The 19196-nt window shown below is 35.4% G+C and overlaps 1 long non-coding RNA gene and 1 pseudogene across 2 annotated transcripts; one reads left to right on the top strand and one right to left on the bottom strand.

The window, feature by feature from the left end:
* Positions 1-1766: 1766 nt before the first annotated feature.
* Positions 1767-4084, bottom strand: LOC148865097 (putative pentatricopeptide repeat-containing protein At5g52630 pseudogene; annotated as a pseudogene). Its single transcript, XR_016110107.1, has one exon. The product of XR_016110107.1 is annotated as a putative pentatricopeptide repeat-containing protein At5g52630 pseudogene (transcript).
* Positions 4085-10580: 6496 nt separating this feature from the next.
* Positions 10581-15716, top strand: LOC148865096 (uncharacterized). Its single transcript, XR_016110421.1, has 2 exons — positions 10581-11057; positions 15485-15716. It is a non-coding gene; the product is annotated as an uncharacterized LOC148865096 (long non-coding RNA).
* The last annotated feature ends 3480 nt before the right edge of the window (positions 15717-19196 follow it).

Below are 19196 nucleotides of genomic sequence, written 5' to 3'. Positions count from 1 at the left end.
CCAATGAGTCTGCTCTACCCCCTGTCTGCGTGAACGTTAAGATTGTATCAGTTGCATGCCTTTGCATGGAGTAGGGATGGCAACTCTGCTCGAATTGAATCTCCAAAGCTAACTGAGAGCTGCTAGGATTTCTCCCTCATGACTCTTGAATATGGCTCCAACTGCTGATTGCCCCATATTTTCCAATGAGCAGTGGTCAAAGTTAAGCTTTGTTACTCCTTGGGGTAGAGGAGACCAAATCTAAGGAACAATATACTCGGATATGGAAGAGGAAGGTGCACATTACCACATTTTAACTATATCATCTGGATTGAAATCTCTGAACTCCTTTCTACTGTGGACCCGGTGAGCTACCCTAGTATTTATATGATGTATTAGGTTTTCAGGTGTCTGCTCTGTTCCACTGCGGACTCTAGCTTTCCTATCTTTCCAAAATCAACCATAATACAGTCAATCTCAAGCTTGCTGCATTTTTCCTCTAGATATTATACGAGGGCAAAATAATAGATCTTCAAATAGTGCTGGAATCTCTTGCCTTGTCCAGTTCTTACTTTAATTGAGCAAAGATTCTCACTGCCTTCTTTATTTTCTTTGGAGTGATATGTTGCCGATATTTTTCTTATTTGATGTAGCAAAATTTCCAGGGAAACAGGGAAAATGATTTATCATTTTGTTGAGTAACAGAGAAAATGACTAAACTAGAGCCAATGCATTTGTCAAAATTGTGAAGCAGACCAACTATTGCATCATAATTAGGCTGATTGGGTTTTGGTGGATGATTTTCCTGGTGTTGAAACTGCAATCTGCTGTGTTCTTTAACGCGTTTTTCATAGCTGATGACAATTTACCTTGATATTATGACTCAATATAGGTGATCGGAGTTATGCAATGCCTTGTTCAAAACGTCTATGTTGAGAACTTTTTTTTTTTTTTAATCTTTTTGCAGACATTTTTTTAACAGGGTTCTTCCACCATTACATACTACCATTTGCATAACCTACCTCTTTTGGAGCAAAGCTTAGTGCCTGAATGCCTGATTCTCCACTTCAGCCTTTTCTTTCCCTGGTCTCTTTCAAGGTTTTGCTGATAAAGAATTTTTAACTCACTTTCAGTTTTTGTTTTATCTTTGCATGTTATGTTGAGGTTGATGAGCTCTTACAAGAGGTGGTCACCTACTCACCTTGCCAATTGAGCCAGTTGGCACCTTTAATTCGCAATACTGTTAACCTTAATAACCCATCTGGGCAAAGCCTAGATGAACACAGCCCACTCTGGAATAGTGGTATAGAAGCAGGTCGGGGCATATATTATCAGAGCTGGGCTGGTATGTGAGTGTGGGCCTGTCCGGAACCCAGGTAGCTCAAATTTCCAATAGACCTGTTAAAACGTAGCTTGGCGGTTGGCCTAATACATATTGGTTTTCAGGGTCATCGATACCTCTAACTACGAAGGGTTAGGTGATTTCAATATTAATAACTGATATTACATGCCTACTGACAAATTAGTAATTACCAAACCAAAAAAAAAAAGTTTAAATACTCTCCATATGCAAATTTTGTGAATCGATAACATGATACTTTGAACTTTGTTTATACTTTATATCAAACAAAACCTAAAAAAAGAAAATGTAGAGGGAAAATTCATCATCATCGTCATCATCTAAGAAAGGGTAAATTGTAGAATATTAGAATTTCCCTGTTCTTTGGGTGTTGTAACACCCATCTGTGTCTTAGTTGTGATGGGTATAAACACCAATTCCAAGGCTGGAATTCACTGTTTTACATTGACCAAATTTGAGTGCAAAAGTTTGCATCAATATTTTGGATGCAAACTTTGCTCTCAATTTGAATACAAACATGTCTTGGAAATTTTTATCCATTTTTGCTGTCATTTTCAATACACAATGCATTCTATCCACACCTGCAAAATTGAACAAAAGTGAATATATGTCCCCAACTAGTGTTTGCACCCCTCCTAAATAGAGCCTTGGTATTCCCCGGTATAGTTGATTTCAATGTCTATTTCAGAAATCAAAATCACTAAAATGGAAACCAATTTCCATCTCTGTAAATCCCATTATGTGTGCTTTGTTGATGTAATATATATGAGCACTTTAGAAATGGAAGAATCTGTTCAGGTTAAAGAACTAAAGCAGTGATATTTCCTTCATGTGATTAAAACTTCGTAAATAACCACTTCAAATTACCAATAATCTCCACATGTACAACTCCCCTGCAAGAACCTATGATATCTGTTGACATCTCTCACAACAATCTCCCTATCTATCACCTTACTCATATACTTGAAAGCTACGTGACAGTCCCTGCAAATCCTGAGATTTTTCACCACCCTCAGGGCCTTCCCCGGTGGTGCCGCCCCAACCACCAACCCAAACGCCACAGCCAACTTTTCACTGTGATACCAGAGTGCCGCCCTCTTCTCTGCTGCTTCCACCTCGTGCAACATTGCATCCGAAACCTCCACATACCCCAATTTCCTAATCTCCTCCATCAGTTCTGCCAGTTTGGCGTAAATCTCTGCTGTTCTCTCATGCCTCCTGTCACCTGATAAAAACACATGAACTTCCCCACGAACCTCAATCCAGCTCCGACCACCCTCCTTCCTCACCCTTCTATCTTTCATCAACTTCCACACTTCAGCTACCTCAGCCCACCTTCCCGCAGTTGCATGGACATTTGCAAGAATCACATATGCAGAGTCATCTCGTGGGTCGTGCTCCAAGAGTCGCCGTCCCATGGTCCAAGCCATGTCAACTGCACCATGGACCGCACAGGCTGAAAGCAGGGCTCGCCAAACTGCAGCATCAGGCTTGAATGGCATGGTCATGGCCAGGCGCTCGGCATCCTCTAGCTGGCCTGCTCGAGCCATTGCACCAACCACACATGTATAATGCTCGAGTCCTGGTTCCACCCCGTAATCTGACTTCATGCAACTAATCCACTGTTGTGCCTCGAGCACCGACCCCACATTGCAGCACGCAGTTAGGATCGCAAGGAAGCTATATTCGTCAGCAACAAGACCCTGATCCTTCATCCCGTTAAATAGCTCAAGCACCGACTTCTTGTCCCCCTGCTGTGCATAACCAGCCATCATTGCATTCCATAAGACGATGTTCGCATCGGGCAGCATTCCGTCAAAGACTCGCTGTGCATCCATAACAAGACCCGATTTTCCATACCCATCAATCAAAGAAGTCCCAACAACAAGATTCAAATCAAGGCCAGTAACAACCGCATGAGCGTGAATTATTCTACATTGTTCAAGCGCGGCAGCCTCTGCGGCCGCACGAAGTGCACCAGATACGCTATACATAGTAGACACAACGCCTGCAGATTTCATGTCAGAGAAGACGGATAACGCATCGATGCATCGAGAATTCTGCGCGAGGCCCACAATGATTGCAGAATAACAGACTTCATCTCTTTGGGGAATTCTGTCGAACACTTTTCTAGCATCCGCAGGAAGCCGGCATTTCGAATAGAGGTGGACGAGAGCAGATCCGGCAAATGGGAGGTGAGAGAGGGAGAGTTTGAGAGAGAGGGAATGTAGTTGGAGGCCGAAGGGAAGGCAAGGGAGGGAAGCGCACGTTTTGAGGAGGGCAGCTAAAGTCCTCTGGTTGGGTAGGACAGGACAACGAAGCATGGATATGAAGTGCTGAAGGGAGCATAGGGTGTTTCCATGCGCAGAAATCGAGGCCGTCCATGAGACGACGTTGGGTGATTCGATCAGATGGAAGAGACGCAGAGCGTCGGATGGGAGGTCTGATTTGGAGTATAGAGTGATGAGACTGTTGTAGAGCGAGGGATCACCGTTGGCAGTTTTGAATCTTTTGATGGTGTAGGCGTGGATACAGCGTGGGTCTGGTTTGATGTCTCTCCCGCGCATGATAGAGTTAGAGGTAATGGGCGGTGGTTTGCTCGTCGTTGGGGGACTTCTCGACTCGAGTGTCTGTCATCTGTTAAGAGCAATACTTGCGAGTTATGAGAACTGAGTCGGGATGTAGGTGTCGGGTCGAACTCCGCGCCGAACCCGGATAACAATGAGCGGGGGCCACTTTGGACCAGGGGTGTAAATGGAGCGAATTCGAATCGAGAATCAGGCTTGGTTTGAATTGGAAACCGATTAAATAGATGCATATTCAAATTTGCCTAAATAATCGAATATTCGAATTTGATTCGAATTCTAAATACATTTTTAATACTAACCTGGTTGGAAGTTTTTTTTTTCATTTCTTAGCGATCTAATATTCAAAAAATAAAGAAAAAACAAATTATTATTATTTTTTTGAATCATAGCCATCTATTTGATGTTGTTATAACAAGTGTCAGTTCAATGGACCAAAAGAAACAAAGAATAAAAAAACACTTATATGTAAAAAATGAAAAACAAGGAATGAAGAAAGGGAGATTAACATTAAAACTTACAAGTTACAATGGACCAAAAGAAAAGAAGAAAAATGTTGTAAAGTAAGAACCGAGGAAGAAGAAAGATGAATAATAAATCAAAAGTGATTGAAATGAAAAGTACAAAATAATTAATAAGATGTAGGCCTTTTGATAAAAAATATTAAAATATTACTTTATTTGTTCCAAAAATCATCATAACATCTGCATCAGTTCAATTATTTTATTATTAAAATATAATAAGCATTAAAATATTATTTTATTTGGCCAAAAATCATCATAGCCTCTCTATCTTCATTCAATTCTTTATTATTAAAATAATATTATAAAAGAAATTTTTCCAAAAGTCATCATCATTGTACTCCAACAAATTAATATATTAATATATATATGGATATATACATATAATATATATTATCGAATCGGATTGTCTCCTATCCAAATTCGATTCAATTATTTAATCTGTAAAGATGCTTCATTCGAATTTGACCGCCGATGGTATTCAAATAATTCAAATTCGATTCGATTATGTCAAATCTTGAATTCAAACTCAAATTTTGGAATATGGTTTACACCTCTTATGCCCAACTTGCTACAACAAAAGTAAATTCAAATCAAGAACACATTGGATGATTTGAGAAGAATAATATCCCTTCAAGAGTAAAAGCCCATAGGCAGGCAAAGATTGTCCCTCTCAAAGGACAAAAAAAAGGGAACATATGGCCTATCATTTTTCTATCATTTCCACAAAGAATGCTAAAGCCATATTTGGTTCATTATTCTGGCCTCATTTTTTTTTAATTCTTGCTCATTCTAGGCAATAATGAGCAATAATGAATAACATTAGAATGTTTGGTTACAAAATTCTTTCATGACCACATTTTTTTAGAATGAAAAATCAGCCCCATAACACAAAAACTGAATAATCCACGGGGGCCGGTTCATCCTATTCAGATATTCATGACCAAGAGGTACTGGATTCTCTTTTGGATAGGCCCTGAAAGGAGAAGGAGAGCTGGAATGACAACATACGTCTACTATTGAATTCACCTGACCCGATAGTACCCATTTCGGGAACGTCCAGTGCCAAAGTCATTAAATGGGTAAGTTGCCAATCCCTAAAACGGACTATGTAATGTACTTTATCTGCTGGGTTACAGGCGGACATTTTACCAGAGGTTTCTATTGTATCAATCTACCCTTGTGTGATTCCTGTTGAAGCATATACTCGGGGGGTGGGTGCAGGGCGGACGATTTCAAAGCGGACTCCCCATTCATTAGATAGAGAAGATCGCAACATGAAAAATGAGTCTGGCTTCGGTTAGAGCATAGCCGGTTCTAACAGCCTTTACAACCTTATGTTGGGAATATTTCCATACTTGTATGATTTATTTGATGGGAGATATTCCCAATGCAAGGTTGCAAGGGACTGTTAGAATGATGTGAGCACCGACTTGCCTTGACAGAAGCTGCACTCATGGGAAATAATTATGTACAATCTTGCTCATTTTCATTCTTTGGGGAGACTTTGCTTACGAAACTGTTGCCATAGATGTTTATTTTTGTGAAAGCACTTTTATAAAAGTACTTTTATAGAAGCACTTTTATAAATGTACTTTTACATGAAATCACTTTTATAAAAATACTTACTAAAGCACTTTCATGAAGGTACTTTTATGAAAACACTTTTATGGAAGCACTTTTATGAAAGTACTTTTATAAAAGCACTTTTCGAAAGTATTTTTACAAAAGTACTTTACTAAAGCACTTTTGTGAAAGTATTTTTATAAAAGTACTTTTTACGAAAGTACTTTTATAAAAGCATTTTTATGAAAGTATTTTATGAAAGTACTTTTATGGAAGTACTCTAATAAAAGCACTTTTACAAAAATACTTTTATAAAAAACACTTTTATGAAAGTACCTTTACAAAACATCTATGCCAAGTGGTAAACACTTTCTAATTCATTTTTTAAGAAAAAAAAAAGTGTTTAATTCATAGCAATATTTTCTCATTCAGCCTATTTTTGCCCATCTATTTTAGAATTTCATCTTAAGTAAGAATTAGAATTAAACCAAACGTGGTCTAAAAATTTATAAGCTATTTTTATGGAGGTTTGTTTGGGGGTTTGTTATTACCAAAAGAAACTCTTTGAATAGGGCTTAGTTGATGAAGATACTTTGATAGGCTATTGGAATGATTTCGTTTTCCCCGTCCAAGAAAATGCCAAGTTAAATATGTACTAATGCATGAAATCAACTGGACATCCATAAGGAGTAGAGCTGAAACTTAGGTTGTGTTAGCCCAAACCTAGGTTGGGTCATTAGGTTGAAGTTTGGGCTAGGATTAGGGTTGAGGTATTGGGAAACCTGACTAATCTGAACATAAAATGCCCTCATATTTGTATGTACAATTATTATGGATACCATACATGCATATATTTTATAGGTATGAGTGTAGGCAAATGCAATGGTGTAGAAATTGCATTGAACAACAAAAATTGTGAACTAATAATAAAGAGAGATGCCAAAATTCACATTTTTAACATTATTAAAATTTGTAGGGTATGTTTGGAAAATAAGTAATTATTTTATAAGTTCTTATTTTTGAGTATTTATTAGTGTTTAGAAGGTCTTTTCTCAAACCACTTATACTTATTTTAAGTATCTAGCGTTGCATGTTTGCTGAGTCATTTATCCCGTGAGTACTTATAGTTGTAGAAAAGAAAATTATAGACATAACCATATATTGGATAAACACAAAGATAATAAATAAATAAATAAATATGTATCCCATAACTGAACTTGTTTCCATGTTCAATGCAACATCAATGCGAGGAAGAGAGGAGGGAAAGCGAAAAAAGGGAGTAGGAAATAAAGGAGAGAGAGAGAGATGGTGGTGGTATGGAAAAGAGTCAATTATGACGGCAGCGGGAGAAGAAAAAGAAGAAGAATACCCTTGTTAGTTAACTACTTAGATCAATATGCTTTGACTAATAGACATGGTCGAATACCAGACTTGACTGTCATTGGTAGTCAACTACTCAATAACACTAATAATTATGTCCACTTTAGAAATTTTGTGTAAGCGACTCATTAGATTTGGGAGTCGACCTCATAAGCCTCATCACTTAGAAATTTCATAGTTATGCTAAGTACACAATTTAGGGAAAGCCTAGTCATTTAACCATGGTCTCTAAGGTTTTGGTTATACCAACGTAGGTCAACTGTGAATCTTGGAAAATAATTTGTCCTATCATTTGATACAACCTACTCCTCTTTGTCTTGAACCATTAGTGATCTCAATAATTTTTCTTCAGCTCAAACTTAGGAAACACTTAATACAACTACAAAATCTTTACATAAATGTTAGCATTCTCAATGAGTTTGTAATCATCAAAACATATAGGGTCAACAATTTTTCCTTTTTTGATGATGAAAAACCATTGATTAAAAAATAATAACATTTAAAAGCTTCTCATAGAGAGTATAGATTTAACTCCCCTCTGTCATTATGCTATACAATATGGATATAATCACATAGATGCAATAGTAGGGAAATAATCAGCACAAGATAAGAACGTTGACAATACTATTTTGTTATCTCCCCTTGTTTCATGTAAATGATGCATCCCCTTGTTTCAAATATTTCCGCCATTTTTGTTTAGATGATATCATTATCCATATCAATCACACATACTAGCAGATGATATCATTTTTCACATTATCCATAGTAATGACACATACTAGCTTATCATTTTTCGTAGTAATGGCACACACTTCTTGCTCTTTTGTTTGGTATTAGCAAAAAAGAGACTATAGGAAAAGAATAATCGAGTAATAAACTTAAATCACCCAGATATACGCATTAAGTTGTAAATAGGTGCATAAATCATTAAACATAAAGTTTCGTTAAGGCATAGTCTAGAAAGAGTACAAATACAAATATATGTAGAGGCATAGTCTACAAATAGGCAGTTCGCCACCAAGGCAGTTCGCCACCAGGCAGTTCACAACCAAGGCAGTTCGCCCCCAGGCAGTTCGCCACCAAGCAGTTCGCCCCTAGGCAGTTTGCCACTAGGCAGTTCGCCACCAAGGCAGTTCGCCCTCAAGCAGTTCGCCACTAGGGAGTTCGCCACCAAGGCAGTTCGCCCCCAGGCAGTTCGCCACCAAGGCAGTTCGCCACCAAGCAGTTAGTCACCAAGCAGTTCTCCCCGAGGGAGTTCGCCACCAAATAGCTCGTCACTAAGGCACGCCACCACCGGGTCGAATAACGAGGTACTTTGCCAAAAAGTTTTACATCACAAAACATTGGTACGTGGCCGAAAACGGTTACATCAGATGGTAGCTATCAGTTGAACTACCAGTTTTGGAAATCCGCAAGGTGTTTCAGAAAGGTAATTTTAAGAGACGTATCAAAGTACGCTTTGGAAATGTATATATATGGACGAAAAATCAAGATGTGCATTGATACACTAGAAAATCCAAAAAAAAATCCTTAAAAATATGAACAATAATAAAAATAGGTTTTATGTGAGTATAATTAATTTATTTAAACATAAAACCATTCTTTAATGATTTATTAAAGTATCAGGATATAATTAGTAACCATTGAAAAATAATAGAAGAACTAAAATGTGTGTATATATATACTAGTATTTATTAATTAATATTTTTTTTGAAGTCATTTATTAGTTAATATGTATTGTATATAGATTTAGATAATATTTATTATGTATACAATTTAATATATACCTTAATTTTTAATAAGTAAATATAACTTGTATTCATCTTATTATTATATAAATATTAATAATCAAATTTATAGCAATTGTTGAGAAACATCCACCAAGGCAAGAAAGATTACTTTAAGTATAAAAAAACATGTTGTTCTAAAAGTAATTAAGGTTGGCATAATGGTTAATTAATTATTGTTGTAACCAAATGACTTGAGTTTGAAACTTGTTATCTTTGGTTTGTGATTTTTAACAAGTTATTTCACTTAAATAACATTTAATGACATATTAAATGTTATAATTAAAGGTAACTTAAATGAGCATTTAATTAAATTATATTAGCATTTATTGATGTCTCAAACTTTAAGGCTTAATTAAAATTGATATTAATGAGAGAGGAGAGAAGAGATAAATTGAATTTAAATTTAAAAGGGTGAGGGAAATTAAATTCAGCTGATACATAATGCATATTGGCCCATTTCGGGCATGTATCAGTGCGTTTTCGGGTTGTATCGGCTGATACATATCCGAAGCGATCCGATACGAAGCTGATACGGACGAAAAAATACGAAACAATCAAATTGTACATGTTCTGTATACCGAAACTCTTCCAAAATGATATGTATCGGCCCGTATCAGCTGATACGTTGCAAAATTTAAAACCTTGGAAATCTGTATGTGAAAAGGACTAAGTTAAACATGGAACAGTAATAGAAAAAAACATAGAGGCAATTACCTGAGTTGAGCATGTAGTTCATTTCAAGCAAATAATATTAATTGACTGTCAGTGCTTTTGTTTTCTAGGTTCAATTCCATCATGTCCATGGGAGGAGATGTTTCTTTGTAGACTTCTAGAAGCAGGTCCAGTGGAAATGAATGGAACTAATGATATTATCAAATATGTTGAAGAAGCACTTGCTTTACGCCATTCATCTACACTAAGTTTGATGAAATGCTTGGAGGATACTATTGATTCTCAGAGAGCTAAAACCAATACTATAGCATCAACCTTACATGGAAAACTATCATCAGAAGGTCAGAGGGGATCTTGACACTATAACAAAATGGGGCTATAGCTACTGTGCTTTAGCTACGGACATGAAAACCGTAACTAAAAATTAAGATATAGTCACGAATATTCTTCTAACCGTGGCTAACAATTGAGCTTTAGTTATGGGCATTTTGTCCATGGTTAAAAGTTGTTTGTCCGTAGCTAATAGCTATCTATAACCACGGTTTTAGGTACCCGTCATTATAAGTTTAAGTGACCTATAGCTACGGTTTTTGTGCGTATCAAAATGCATTTTTTTCGTGGCTAAAAGCTATTTATAGCTATAGCCACGAATTTAGTTGTCTGTGGTTATTGATCTTTATGTGAGGCCCAGATGTGAATTTGCATAGGCCTCCGTAATTGTGCCACATGGCACACTCCGATTTGAACCCTGACATTGTGATTAAAAAGCTTTAGAAAAGGCGCGGGCAACTCTCCCGCGTGGGTTCAAAGAACCAATTTAGGCTCTTGTTCTCAGTCATTGAATCCATTTCTTTTCTTCTTATTCTTGTGTGTATAACTCTCTTTCCTCTTGTCGAAAAAAACCCTTATTCTGTTCTCCTTCGCCATTTTACAATGCTCAAAACTAGAAACTATCAAGATAAAGGCGGTCCAAAATTTGAAATTCAACCACAAAGATTTCAAATGAAATCAACTCACTCTATGTTGATTCTCTCAATCTTTATACAAATGGAGCAGCAACGAAGGGGACTGTAGCAATGGCAGGGTTCTCTGACTTTAGATGAACAAGAATATGGCAATACCTCTGAAAGAAAGTGCCACTTCCAACAAGGAGAATGTTGTTCCCAATGTTCCGAACGGCAAAGAGAATGCAGAAATAGTGAAGGTGAGTTTTCTTAATAAGGGTAAATAGTTTCTTGATGGGAAAACTCCTCATTTTGTTCCCAATAACAGGATCGTGTGGCCATCTTCTCTCCATCTATGTATGCAATTGAATGAGCTTCATTTAACATTTAGGTTAAAGCTTCGGGACTCCTTATATTTTGAAAATTCAAACTTGTCCAACATGTGGGGTTGAGATTCAGAAGTTGTACCTACTTCTTGGTCTATTCTGCCTAATAGATTAAATACTCTCATGAATTTTTCTTTGAACTCATGCTTGTGGTTAATCTAAATTGTTGATGTACCTTTTTTTTGTTTGTTCTATCTTTCCAAAATATTAGAGGGTTTAAATGTATGATCTTCTAATTCCTCCTTTTATATATATATAATTGGCTTATGATTAATTTTTGTTTCCAGCTAGAAAATTTACATCCTTTTTTCAATGGAGTTTCTTCCCAATAGGATTCAATGTTGAAGGGGGTATTCTTTTTGTTAATGGTAGACCAGCTTTGGTATGTATAAGTTACTAAGTCAACATCTAATTTTTGTTAGTTAATGTTAAGGGGAAACGGGTTACCTCATATTTTGCATTATTTCCAATAAAAGTTTCAATTTGTACATTTTAAAATTTGGCTTTTGAATTTCAGATTTAGGTTCAAATTGAGCTTGACATGGATTATGTGTGCCAATGGAAATTTATGGCTTCATTGGATTATTCACTTCTACCCATGTCTGGCACTCCTTGAAATCTGCAACAATAGTGATGGATTTTCTTCACACTCCAGTGTCCCACTCTTCCTAGCTTATGCCCCTCTCTAAAAGGACACTGTAACATAAAATTCTTTATTCATCTTTGTCGAAAAAGTTTGCTGCTAAAACTCTAGTACCTCCTTTGCACTCTAATTCGTCTCACCCTCTCTTTTTTATTTCTTTGCCCATTTCTTTCTCTTTTTGAATGAAATAGTTTTATTACTAGAAAACCCATTTTAAATGTTCTCCTCATATTCCCTTTAAAGATGCAAAGTTTTAAATTATTTAATGATAGAGAAAATCTAAAACCTTGGTTTTTGATTTTCATTTTAATTAGTTTTCCTCTTTTTTAAGTTTCTTCAACAATTTAACTCAAATTTCCATAACTTATTTTAGGGTTTTGGTTTTCCCTTGAACTTTGGTTTGTTTATAAGCTTAATCACTCATAGGAATGAGCTGGCTAGGCAAAATCATTTGACCAAGGGTAAGGGCATTGGAGGCTTTGTAGGATTCATCTTTGTGTCTATATCTTAAGGGTTTTTGTTTCCTTTTGGATTGATTCCCCTAACATCCTTATAATGCTGTGTGATTGTTGCTTCTTCTTGACAGTGCTAACTGACAATGGATACCTTTTGAAGAATTTGAATCACCATATTTACTACTCATGTTCTCATGCTTGTCAGGCCTAGATTTCACCATTGGATCAAATAATGTAATGACCTTCTTTGAACCTTAAATCTAATAAAAGAATTACATTTTCTGAAATGTCTAGTCCAACATAAACTAGACTAGTGTATATTACACCAATGAAACATTTGACTTAAAGTGATTTAAGTGTTGGCCTAGTTTGGCTTTTTATGTTCTCTATCTGGATTTATAGAACAGTCTTGACCTTCCAATAATAGATCATTAGCTCTCTTCTCTCATAAAATATTGGGCGAGTACAATCATCTCATGAGAACAGCTCTTCGCATGATTGTCTTCTTATGTAGGACAAATCTCTCACACTAAATCGTTTTAGCATTTCGTGAAAACTAGAAAAATAGACATCCTCCGAGTCCTATGGGTCGTTTCCTATGTCTATGTCCATGTCAGAACTTGAATTTAGGCATGATTGATTTTGTACCGGTTTTGGTGCCACTAGTGGCGCTGGATTCAAGGGTTGAGCAGGTTTTGGTGTTGGTGGTGGTTGTTGCTAATCAACTTAGTGACTTAGTTCAATGAGCTGTAGCTTTACTGTGTTCACTTTGTTTTCAGTAAATTGTTAATAGGATTAAACTTATTGCAGATGCTCACTATGAATAATTCATTTTCACTAACCACTACTAGGGTCTAATAAAGAGCATATCTCTGTCAATTGTCTAGCACTTTGTTCCAAATTAGAATTCTTGGATCACACTCTCTATCTGTTTATGTATTATAGACATGAATGAAGTTTATTTAATGTAACATCTTTATCATCATCAATGAATATCTATAATGAGTTTTTGGAACCTTTTTCCTTCTCATGTGGCTTTGGTTTAATGATCATACATGATTCATGATGTTTTATGACTTGATTTTAAATAAATGGGATCAAATATAGTTTATATGGCATAAAAAAATATAGTTTATAAGGACTTCAGTTTTCATGCACCAACTACAGTATTAATTGCAAAGCTGTCTTATTCTAGGGGAAGCTCATCTTGTTGTGCTTGCCTCTATATAGCTAGCCAGACATTATTTCAAGTGGTAACCCATATTCCCTTCTAAATCTCAACATTCTCCCAATTAAGTTCTTGTGCAGGATGATATGGTTGAGAATGCAACTTTAACTAGCCACGCTACATGAATTAATTGGATATATTAATATACCACTCTTTAGTTAGATAACCTGAAACTCTAGTCATTCTTGAGCATAAGTTTCCATTTCCCATGGTCTTTACCGACACATATGGGTAAAACTAACTAGGAATTTTGAATTTTTGATTATGGAATTCATTTTTTGATCCATTCCTACGATTCAAATCTAATTCAAGAATGAAATTTGTGTGTGTCTATATATAGTCTTGCAAGCTAATTAAAATTTGGTTTTTATAGGTTTATTTCTCTGCACCTTAATTTAATATAAGAAAAATAATTTATCTTCTATGAACAAGTTAAATGCTAATGCATAAAGTCATTGAGGAAGAGCTTACAGCTTGGTAGCACACCTTTATTATTAGTAAGATGCTTCAACTTTTCAGTATGCATCATACCCCTCCATATCTAAAGGCTCTTGGTTGTTCTAGTCTGAAGAAAACATGTGGAAGTCAGATGTTTCTATGATTAGGTTCTCATTCAGATTGATTTTTTTTTGAGATTTTCTCATTTGTTGTAGAAAACAATTATAAGAGGTTAACATATAACCTCTTGTTTATAGGAACCTTAATTGCATGATAACTAATTCTTCTTGGGGACTTATTTGTACGATCGCTCATCACCAATTCATCATTTTGAATGGTAATTTTAACAAATGAGAGCTAAACTGTAAATGTCTAATTATATCCTTGCTTAAATTTATTGCACATACGGAACATGCCTATAGAAAACATGGCTATGGGGATTCATGTCAGCAATTTGACATCTAAATTACAAAGAGACCCACTTTAAAATCTTATAGGAAGCATGGTGATACTATGTAAACTTATTCTACTCCAATGTAGTTCTCGTTTAGCAAGTCTGTAAGTAATTCATCCACTTTAGTTAATCTCCTTGTTCTTATCCAAGATTTTCTTTTTCATTCTTAATTAATCTAATAGAGTCTTCTTGGCTCTTACATTCTTTAAAGTATACAAATCAGGAACCTTTCCAGGTTAGAATTGTGAACCACCGGAAATATATTTAAAACCCATTGGCTTAGGTCAAACCAGCAGTTGAACTGAGAACCTTCCAACCAGTTTAACTAGTTCCAATATTTTTTCATAGCTTTATTATGTACTTATCAATTTATTTATTGTATCCATACCATGTTTGGTTCTTTCCATCACATGGTCTTATACGTGCTTTTCTTCTTTAATTGAACTATGACTATTTGTTCTGTTAATTAAAAAAGTGGTGTTGAAGCCTTCAACCTCTTGGGGTACAAACATGAACCAATTCAGGTAGATGTGTGATCCATGGAGGATAACTTCTAGACTAAGAGAGTCAAATGGTGTCCAATAGGAATATGAAATCATGTTTCCACATAACAGAATTTGGAAGAAGATACAATGGACCCCTATTAGGCTCACTGGTTATCCTGTCCACAACCCAGAAAGCTTTTTACCATTTGCTTAAGACGAATGACTGTGGAGCAATTCTAGGACAAAGTCTGAAGAAGATGAACTATGCAAACCAGTTAGGGCTCAACTAGTTTCAAATCGGGCTTCCATTTGAAATCAACAAGAATTCTTGAACTACACAAAGCATCAAAACTCTCAAATCCATTGTGGTCACATATCCTAAACCCCTTTTAACAAAATGGGTATCAGCTGGTTTGATTCCCAACCATTTTAAATCTGCTTAGCTTGATATATCTCTTGTACTTCTAATTTGTTTAAACATTAGGCTTGGAATGAAATTGGTAAATTTATATTGCATTGTTAATAATTAGATTTTTATACATGATTTTATATCTCTAAAAATGTGATTTCTAACTTATATTCTATTATTTTCTTATAGGATAAACATGCTAAAGGAGATACTTCACATGTGCCGCTGAACACCAATTTGATCAAATTTTACACACCAAGTTTTTTTTTTTTTTTTTGGTGTGTGTGGTGGGGGGGATTGAGTTTCATGTATTCAAAATCCTTGAATTTGTAATAGATTTTAAACACATGGATGTATTAAAACACTTTGAGATGTAGTTCATTTTTCATTATAAAATATTTTATTGGAATTTTGCATTCAAGTTTCATCTTTTATTATGAATGGAATATGTTGTGCCTTTATTTGATACAGGAAAAAAATGTCATCAACCATACATGTTTTTTTCGTTATGATTCATGTTTTTTTCGTTAGACTGCTTAAACCGTGGCTATAGGTTCTTATTTTATCTACCGACAATCTTAGCCTGCGGTTATAGTTTTTTAATTTTAGCTACGGTCAAAGTATATTGTAGGGATAGCTTCATATTTTAGCTACGGTGATCTCCAAACCGTAGCTACAGATCTAAATGTTATAGCTTCGAGCACTTCAAACTGTACCTATAGAACAATATTTAGCTGCGATTGTAAAACAAATTGTAGCTATAGAGTCAAATTTGTAGTCACGGTTGACTAAAAAACCGTAGTTAAAACTTCACATATAATTATTGAATTGGGCTTTAGCCTAGCTATAGGTTAGTTTTAGCTATGGCTGATACCATCGATAGCATCCGTAGCTATTACCTATAGCCACCGCGACTGTAGCTACTATTTTGTGGATTTATAGCTATGATTTTGCCCATAGCTACAGGTTTATTTTCTTGTAGGGTGATAATGAGAATCTCTCTTTTAATTCATCTTCATTTGCTTCCTTAATTTGGCTATGTATTGCCGAGCACAAATGTTATAATTGTGTAATAATTTTATTTTGTTGATTCTCATACAACTGCATAAGATTGATGATTTGATGAAAGAAGAGGCTAACAATCTAAGAAAAGGTGATTGACATTCTTCACTTGAAACACAGAGAATATGCCGATGAGATTCAAAATCATATTCACAGCCGTACATCGGACCAATCTGAAATAGGAGGCTAGTGATTTTTCAACAAATAGGATGATCATAAGGGGCCCACCTTGGAAAGCCAGAAGCTGTTGTGTTTCAGCCCTCTCATGAGTTGGACCACTGGCTTTCCGAGCTGGACCCCACACGAGCTATTTTTGGTGAAAAATCTAGAGCCCAAATTGGTTGTGTATACCTTTCCATACCGCCTCGACTCCTCGTCCTCGGTTTGCAATGAGATTGATTTATTCCATTGGTTTATTCCATCATAATCTTTTTTTTTCTTTCTCTGAGATTGATTTTTCCTTTTAACTATCTAATATTCTTGTACCTTTTCAATCTTGTTCGTAAAACTAGGTATCATGTTTTACCAGGCATTTGGGATGATAATCTTTTTCTATTGTTTGCATGTGCAGGGAACTGAATGACAACATGCTCACAGGGAAAATTCCACCTGAGCTTGGAAAGCTCACTGACCTGTTTGACCTGTATGTCTTGATCAACACAATTGCTTAAACTTCTTGAATTTTTTCTATCGGATACAGTTGTCTTATATCATTCAATTCAGTTACCAGTGCAATATTTTCTAACAGAAATGTGGCTAACAACAATCTTGAAGGGCCAATTCCTGATGATCTTAGCTCATGTACAAATCTCAATAGCCTGTAAGATAATAGCTTTAGGGTGGCAGGGGGGACGGGGAAGAGTTTCACATAGACGAATATATACAGAAACCCATTCCTTAAATAAGATAGATGATGTATGGGGAAACAAGAGTATGATGTTATCATGAAGTGATCATTGATGGTGCTTTTCTTTTTCCAAAGAACACTTGCAGGGGAGCTAAGGACTGGGTGAAATAGGAAGAATCCCATGGAGAATATGATACAATATTGTAAAGCCTCTGTTGGCAAATGTGACTCACATTGCCAAAGACCTGGATGGCAAATGCCAAAATCTGAAATGTACTTTCCATGTTCAGCAAGTAAAGCCTCTGTTGCATAAACAAATCTAAAATGTCTAAGAACCTCTTACAATTAAGTATGTTTTCTCATCTAGTAATTAAGTTGAAGAAAAATAAATTTATTTGCTTATGTTATTTTGACAGTTTGGATTTGATAAAAAAATTTGATTGTAGGATATGATTAAGGTTTTTTTGAAGAGTTTAAGAAAGCAAGAAATTATGTCCAAAGCAGTTGTTATAAGCAAAGACCCATGTAAAAAAGTAGGAGATACTGAATTGGGTCAAGATTTTTGGAAGGTATATGTTAAGGTACCGATAATTCATGAGGAGCCTTTAATAAGACCCCATGGACATCATAAGACAATTGGAATATCTGTTGGAGATACTATTGCTTGGTTTTTGTTTTTGGTAAATATTACAAATTTACGTATAATTATTTTTATTTCATTTTTTGTTGCTATATGTGATTAGATAGTCAATGACTATTAATTTACAAAAATTGTACCTATTTACTTTGTTTTTTTTTTCTTTTTGTTGCTTTTTTTTTGCAAGTTGTAGAGGAAGAAAGGATTGAATGAAGACTACAAAGAGCATTTTTTTAGATGTTAAAAGGAATTTCATTTGTACTACTCTATATTTGATTTGTAGGTTGTTAAAAAAATAAGTCGTCTACTCAAAAGGAAGAATGAATATAATGAGGACTGAATGTTGTGTTTTTTTTTTTTTTTTGTTTTTTGTTCTTAAAATGATGATGGAAGTCAATTGGAATTTTATGGATGAGGTGTATCTTTTTGGATTTTATATATATTTCATACAGGTTTTATGTTTTGATTGAATATATTTTCATACAGGTGTATCAATTAGAGTTTTTATATAGAAATATTCACAATATATTGCACGTTTTTTTTTTTTAAATTTGGAACCTTTTTAGAGGCAGCCAAAAGTGCCTCTAAATATTAAAGCATACATATTTTTCCTTTTCTTAGATTTCTTTTAAAGGCACATAAAATTGCCACAAAATCATTTAGAAGCGTTCGAATGCGCCTCTAAATTGAACTTCAGAGGCACTTTTAACTGTCTTTATACAGGACTTTTAGCGTCAATGCAATAGAGGCAGTCGTATGTGCCTCTAAAAATCCAATTTAAAGGCAAATTTATAATCCACCTCTAATGCTTAACCAAACACTTGTAAAACATTTAGCGACAAGGCTTTTAGAGGCACTTACCTGGCTTCCTCCTATTTCCTTTAGAGGCATTTTTTAAGCTTTAAGAGGCAGTTATGGCCGCCTCTATAGATGAATTTTCTAGTAGTGAGGTTAATGTATGATTGACCTTTGAGCTTGCCTTTGTGATTAAAAGAAGACTGTGTGGTTGTGCTTCTACAGTGTTAGTTCACTCTCATAGTTTCTTCAAAGAGTTTCTTTCAATTTCAAAAAGGTAAAAAGGAAAAATGCTTTAGGGTTTCCACTCTCATGGGTTAGAGTAAGTTGTATATAATTACAGCAATACCCCTACTGTGGTAGTCTCTTGTATATAATAAAAGAGGTATTATGACCCAACGAGTCGGATCAATATAAACCTAACACCGACCCAAATCCAACTCGGGTTAGAATTCTAGAACCCTAACTCGACCCTAAACCCTATTTAGCTGCCTCAAACCTGATCCAGTAAGGTTAGGTCAAGTCGGTTTTACCGTTTAACTCGACCTATTAATACCCCT

The sequence above is a fragment of the Nelumbo lutea genome, chromosome 3, assembly GCF_056320005.1.
Source record: "Nelumbo lutea isolate HS-2025 chromosome 3, American lotus-T2T, whole genome shotgun sequence".
In the NCBI taxonomy this organism is placed as follows: Eukaryota; Viridiplantae; Streptophyta; class Magnoliopsida; order Proteales; family Nelumbonaceae; genus Nelumbo; species Nelumbo lutea.
Note: the sequence above shows the minus strand (reverse complement) of the source record. Positions and strands in the feature narration are given on the sequence as shown.